Source organism: Dasypus novemcinctus, unplaced genomic scaffold, assembly GCF_030445035.2.
Source record: "Dasypus novemcinctus isolate mDasNov1 unplaced genomic scaffold, mDasNov1.1.hap2 scaffold_208, whole genome shotgun sequence".
Classification (NCBI taxonomy): Eukaryota; Metazoa; Chordata; class Mammalia; order Cingulata; family Dasypodidae; genus Dasypus; species Dasypus novemcinctus.
The window spans coordinates 290119-297653 of NW_026688182.1; the positions used below are offsets into that span (position 1 = coordinate 290119).

Genomic DNA, 7535 nt, shown 5'->3' on the forward strand with positions numbered 1-7535 from the left:
ATATTGACTAAATCATGTTATATAAGTTTATCGTATTGGGGAAAGAGATAATGCAGGCATTACACATGCAAGTGGGATACTTGTCATTGAGTGAATATCTAATTTAGTGATTTTCTTTGTTACATCAGTAAAAGTATCATTATTGGAGTCACTTTTAAGCTCTCAGTCTTTGAATATGGAAGTCCCATCTCTATTGTCTGAATCTAACCTGATTGATTGGTTATATACAACCAATATATACAACCAGTCTTGTATATATCCAATTTGGCCCTGTCTTATTAAAGTTTTCTTGCATAAAGAAGAGTTTATAGTCACCAAATTATAAGTTGTGAAAAGCTAGTTAAAGCTTCAAATAAAGTGTCCCAATGCCAAATACATTTAACTTATTGATCTGTAACAAGGGCTGACTAATTTTTAACAGGATACCAAATCTTTTTATTAAACATTTACCTCTTTTTTTGACCAATGATCACTTTTGCCTGAATGGAATACTATTTTAGGTCCATCTTTATCATCTAGATATTGGCAAACCCAGCAATCAGTTAAATTCATAAAGCTAGAAACCCTATAAATAACTGGAGTTGAGATAGATCTAACCTTAGAGAAGTAGCAGTGATTAATAGCATTGCTTTTTAAATTTTTAAAATCACTTAAGAAGTTGTTTCTTTGTAAATCAATCAATAATATTTTACACTATGCTTTAAAATTTAGGTAATCAAGACCACATTAATAATCCATAGGCATTTAGAGTGAGATTCCATTTGCTCAGAATTTTGCATTGTAAGCAGCATAATCACTGCAAAGATATACTCTGAATGTATATTAAATTATCTCATTTATACTAACTCTTCTTAGAAAGGATGTATTCTGTTTAGCTCTAGTTGGAGGTATCATAAATTAAAAATTAATTAAGCTTTACTGTATTTGAGAATAGCTTTGGCTTAATTACCAATACCTTCAGCCATTTGTTTTATATTTACATACGTATACATGGGTAAGTCATATGTGGATGTGTTTATTGTTTTTATGAAGTCTATCTATAACAATCTACTGCTAGTAACAGACACACTATGTTGCTGTTTAAAATTGTCCCTCAGTTCTATTCTAAACTCATAGTTCAGTTTATTTTATTGCCCTCAACCTGTCATAACCAGAAGCAAAACACTGGAACTTTAAATTAAAACTCAACTCCACTTATCTAAAGGTTTGTTTATTCATACTATTTTGCTGAAGGACTCATATGTATATATAAATCAATAAGTTAATCTGTGCAGTTTGACAGCAATATTAGAATCCCATGACCCTGTAATTCTTGAAGGAAGTGATGTATATTTTCTGGATAATTTAGAGAAATGTTGACCTTTCCAGCTATTTTTTTTTAATGAACAGTTCTTCCTTTTAAATAATTTATGAATTAATCTTTCTGAATTCACTGGTTTCTGAAACTGGTCCTAAGCAAAGTTCTGATATCTAGGCAAATAATAGAGACTGTGTAATCCTGTCTAAGAAGACACTTCAAAGTGAATTAAACTGTTTTTCACTTGAGAGAAACAAACAATTCCCACCAAACCCTGAAAATGTTTATCACAGTGGACCTCCCAGAACAACTCCACATTTTACTGCAGAGCTTTAAAAAGTTGTATTGGCTCTTCTGAAAGACTCTCAATGGACAACATCATCACCACCTATACCTGGAGAACAAGTGGTACATTTTTTACTTCAGTAGCAGAGAATATAACTACCAATTTCTATTTATCTGTAAAGAATATTTTTTAAAGATTTTTTTTCTCTCCCCTTCCTGCCCCCCACCCCCAGTCATTTGTTCTCTGTGTCCATTTGCTGTGTGTTCTTGTTTTTGTTGGCTTCTGTTGACAGTGGCATGGGAATCTGTGTCTCTTTTTGTTGCATCATCTTGCTGCATCAGCTCTCCATGTGTGTGGTGCCATCCCTGGGCAGGCTGCACGTTCTTTCATGCTGGGCAGCTCTCCTTACAGGGCACCCTCCTTGCACATGGGGCTTCACTACACAGGGGACACCCCTGTGTGGCACGGCACTCCTTGTGCACATCAGCACTGCATGTGGGCCAGCTCCACACAGGTCAAGGAGGTCCAGGGTTTGAACTGTGGACCTCCCATGTGGTAGACAGACGCCCTAACCACTGGGCCAAGTCTGCTTCCCTGTAAAGAATATTTTAAGAGACTCTGAAAGAGCAGAGTAAGGATGAGAAGATTTAAGAGTATCTAAAATTTAAATTATAAATCTCTCTCACAGAATTTATCTCCTTAAAAGAAAGGTACTAAGTAACATATATGTGAATCCCCTACTTATATTTTGAAAAATCAGATATTTTTATTTAAGTGAAGGTGGAAATGAATTAAAATATGAAGGATAGAATTTAAAAAAACAGCTATATAGCCAATTCAAATTACATTAAAACCCAAACATGAACTATAAACAGAAGTGAAATTTTCCTAAAATGAAGTGAATATTCACTAAACCCAATCCCTACCCCAAGTAGGTAAATTATATGAAGGAGAAGAATTCTACATGAACTGAGATACTTTTAAGCTTCAATATGTATGAAAACATAAAAATAAATTTAATGTTGCCAAAATAACCAGATATACAGCCAATTCAAATTACATTAAAACCCAAATATGAACTATAAAGAGAAGTGAAATTTTCCTAAAATGAAATGAATATTCACTAAACCACATCCCCTCCCCAAGTAGGTAAATTATATTAAGGAGAAGATTTCTACATGGACTGAGATACTTTTACACTTCAATATGTATAAAAACATAAAAATAAATTTAATGTTGCTAAAATAACTGAGTTTTTAGGGTTACATAGTTAGAAATATATAATTCTACTCTTACAAACAAGTCAACTAGGAGAAATAAGTTAGCATAATCATTTGAACTAGCTGCCTACATATTGGGCAGGACTTATTTTGGTTTTTTTTGTGTGTTTTTTTAGCTTTTTTGAACATGTGAAACAAGCCATAAGATGTCCTTTTTTTGTCATGGATGATACAGTCAATTTTAGGTCACAAGGTTCAATGGCACAAAGATGGAAACTAGATTCCATGCATTTTTCTTTATCTTGTGTTTCATTCCTTTCAAACTCTCTGACAGCTTTAATTTTTTTTTTAATTTTTAAAGAAGCTTTAGATTATATAAGCGTTTAATAAAAAATATAGGGGATTCCCATATTCCCCAACCCCTCACCCTAACCCTCCCACACTTTTCACATTAACATCTTTCATTAGTGTGGTAAATTTGCTACAATTGATAAACACATATTGAAGCATTGTTATTAACAATGTACTATAGTTTCTATTATAGCTTACACTCTGCCTTACCCAATTTTATAGGTTATGACCAAATGTAATGGGCTATACCTGTCATTGCAATGTCATGCAGGAAATTCCAATGCCCCAAATGTCCCCATATTATATCTATTCTTCCCTCTCCCTCACCTCAGAACCTCTGGTGGCCACTATCTTTACATCATTGATAAAGGTTCTTCCATTGCTAGAATAATATTAAGTCTATTATAGAATAATATTAAGTCTACTTTAGGCCATTGTTCACTCCCCAGTCTTGAGAATTTCAGGATGGTGATCCCACTGCTTCTACTTGAGAGGGGGCTTAAATCCCAATGGGCAGATGGCTGACATCTTCTTGACTGGTATAAATGTTGCTACTAGAAGTTGATGGCTGAGAATAGCCCTCATTTTCTTGGGATTGGGAGGCTTGTGTGATTTTATTATTTTCCTCTATGTCATTTTTCTGAAATCAGGAACATTAAAGCCCTCTTCTACATGTGTTGAGTTTTCTAGTATGGCTTTCCCAGGTATTTTCCCTTTATCATTTCCTTTATCTTCAGGAAGCCAATTCTCACATCTGTTGTAATGCATTTTCACAAGGGGAGGATACAATTCATTGCATGAAGTACATTTCCCACAGAGAGCTAAGGAAATTTTAGGATCTTCTTCAGATGAGTCTGTATCACTCTCCCCTGCTTGATAAACAGTAACTTGATAAACCTGATCATCTTCATATGAGAGTTCTTGTCCTTCTTCACTAATCTTCTGAATCAAGAGATTCAACTTCAAATTATACACTGAATTGATCTGAAACTGAATCCTGATTCAACCAATCACCAGAATGTTCACTTAAACCAGTATCAAGATCCAGATTTGATAGTCTCCATTGATTCACTCCTACAGAATCTTTTACACCATATCTTCATTATTATAGAGCAAGACTTTCATCACAGGAAAGGTAAATGCTAGCAGATTTGTGGTGCTTTCTCTGTTGTCCACCAGCTAAGTCTTCTGAATTTTCTGTCTCACTAAGTACTCTCCTTTTAGATGAAGGTCTAAAAATCAAATTTGAGGATGAAGTTTTCTCCTCCTACACCTCTTGCACAGGGTCCCTTTGATGGCTGCCATCTTTTTTTTTAAGATTTATTTTATTTATTTCTCTCCCCTTCCCTCTCCCCTGCCCCAGTTGTTTGTTCTCTGTGTCCATTTGCTGTGTGTTCTTTATCTGCATCTGTTGTTGTCAGTGGCATGGGAATCTGTGTCTCTTTTTGTTGCACCGTCTTGTTGTGTCAGCTCTCCATGCATGTGGCACCATTACTGGGCAGGCTGAACTTTCACACTGGTCGGCTCTCCTTATGAGGTGCTCTCCTTGTGCATGGGGCTCCCCTATGTGGGGGGCACCCCTGCGTGGGGCAGCACTCCTTGTGCACATCAGTGCTGCACATGGGCCAGCTCCACATGGGTCAAGGAGGCCCAGGGTTTGAACCACAGCCCTCCCATGTGGTAGATGGACACCCTATCCACTGGACCAAGTCTGCTTCCTGATGGTTGCCATCTTGGAGGTGACACCTGTTTTCACTTAGAGATGCACCTGAATCTGATGGTTCCTGGTGGTTGACTACTACCAAGTTTCTGTAGACATTTTCCTGTGTTCTTTCACAGAGGAGTTTGGTACTACAAACAACTCCCCTAGAAGATAATTTAAACAATATACAATATATTGTTGTTTCTCATCACTTGGTCATAATATAGTGGCCAAGATAAAATATAATGTCTTTCATTGTGTGTCTTTTTGTGCACCAACAGACTTTAGCAACTTCAGTAATGATTGTTTTGTTCTAACCAGGGTCTCTGGTTCTGAAACAGGAATCTGTGAGGTGCTCATAGCATATCAGTAGCTAGATAATTGTTGGTATTGCACATTTGCCATGCAGGGTTTTTTGTGCCTACCGTGGGATCTTTTGAGGCTCCCCAGTTCTGTTCATGGGGCACATGAAAGCCTTCGTGTCAATTTCACACCACTATTGTATTCCAACACATTAGGTTGGGAGTAGGAGATCCCTTGAGGCAAAAGCATCAGAACCTGAGTCAGAGGTTCCGACCAGAAAAAGGCTCAGCTTCTTGCTCCATCCCCCTTCCAGTCACACAGGGCAACACAAGCCCCAAACAAAAGGAACAAAGGTTGCTAATAGCCATGCTCCCCCCTCTTCCCATCTGTCCTCTTGATAGTGGGAGGCCACTGGGGCTGGGAAGCTAAGTGTGGAGGCCCCCCCAACCTCCTGACAGCCCATATGGATCAGAGCATTCTGCTTTGATGCCTTGAGAGACATGCTTGTTGTCTCTACTAACTAAAAGGGAAGATTAGAGCTCTTCTTTTTTACTTAAGCTCTTAGATGCTCTTATCTTTTTAAACAAAAGAAGCAGTATTTCAAAATGTGCACACACATCTTGTCTATTCTCCTGTAGGTAGCCAGAAATGAAGCAGTTGCTTACAGATAATAAAATGCTTCTCAGTTTTACTACTGTGTGGTTAGACTGGTAAGAGGATGTGTCTGTCCCCTTGAAGCTGGCACATGGTCTGTATGAATGCCCAGAGCCTGGAGAAGCCCTGGGCTCCCACACAGCTCTTCAGGATGACAGTGGCCCTCCACCCTGCCATCCTCCCCAGCCCAAGGCTGTGCTACTTATATGTCACCAGGTCCTTGTCTGGTCAGCATCAATGTGAAACACCCTCCTCCATCCTAAAAGATTCTAAAAAGGAATCTTGTGGCTCTTTTAATAATATTACTATGTAGCAAAAGTTTTCTCTTCCTTTCTAGCATGGTATTTTTTGTTTGGGTTTTGTTTCTGTGCTGAAATGACAATTCTCTTTCTTGCTCAGTCAGCCTTGTATCTGTTCTGTATAATATACCATGGCCAGACTCGGTACAGGCTCAGCACACCAGTGTCTTCCCAGCTCATGGCCATGATAAAACAGCCCACTTCCCTCATTGGCTAACCAACCTTGTGGGTTTAAATTATGTGACACTGACAATTTTCCCAAATTGAGTACATTCAGTTGTTCATATGACCCTCATGGTATTCATGATATATGTAGGTTCACAACATAAGATGATACATTATCAATATGATACCTAAATAATAGACTGCATATGTCATCATTTCTCACAATGTAACTTCATCAAGAACTTCCCCCTGAAAGTTCTTTTTTCAGATTTGTGCTAACATGGGGGTCAGGAGCTGATTCCACAGGCATCATGTAGACATTAGACAAGGTTGTTTTCAAGCACCATTTTTAAAAAGAAAATATTTATTTTGCCCCATAATGATAGCAATGTATGTAATCTCTGCCACAAATCTCAGCCCAAGTCTAAATATTTTTAAGGTACTATGAATTTAGGGCAGCACTGGGCACATTAGCACTTGCTGAAATGTGTTCAGTGTTCAATTATATTTGTGCACATTTCTTTACTGTACAATAAGGAAAACAACATTAAATTTTCTAATTATCCAGAGAAAGTAATGTAAAACAATGTTTTACTGAGAAATGAGACATTTTTCTTGTCGTTTTTCAGGGGGTTAGGATTATTTTCTTTGCTCTATTTATTTCTAAAGTTCTTTTGCATTCTCCTTTTCATATATTTCCTTCATTTTACCAAAAGCTGTCCTTTATTCTTCAACCTTGATCTTTTTGTCTTCTAAAAATGCCATATTTTCTTAATGAAACCTCAGGGAAATGATAATGCCTCATACACACTGGATGTGTCACTTGTCTTTATTTTATTTGGTCATTAAATTTTTGTTTGGGGGAAGAGACATGCATGGCAACTGCATGGCATATTCCACTTACTAGCTGCCCTCTCCACAAGTATGGCTGAAACATTTCTATAATTGTACAGAAGATGCAAGGAGTACATAACTTCATTTATATCACAAAATCAAAGATTGGGTTATTTTTCTTTAATGTTTACAAGCTATTTTCTCCATTTAAGAGTGCTGCTTCAAGAACTATGTGGTATTACAGAAAAGTTGGAGATTAGTTTGATGACTATTTATTGTTATACTCCTTGTCAATCCCCCACTGATTGAAAGAAAAATTGTTCCAGATAGCTTATCTTATCTTAGGATGAGGTCTTAGTTGGTATTTAAGAAAACCAGTCCATTCTTAGATTTAAGCTTTCAATTTTAAGAATAAATGCATACA

General features: G+C 37.0%; 1 pseudogene; it reads right to left on the bottom strand.

The window, feature by feature from the left end:
- Positions 1-2890: 2890 nt before the first annotated feature.
- LOC131277638 (E3 ubiquitin-protein ligase Mdm2 pseudogene) lies at positions 2891-5254 on the bottom strand (annotated as a pseudogene).
- Positions 5255-7535: the final 2281 nt, after the last annotated feature.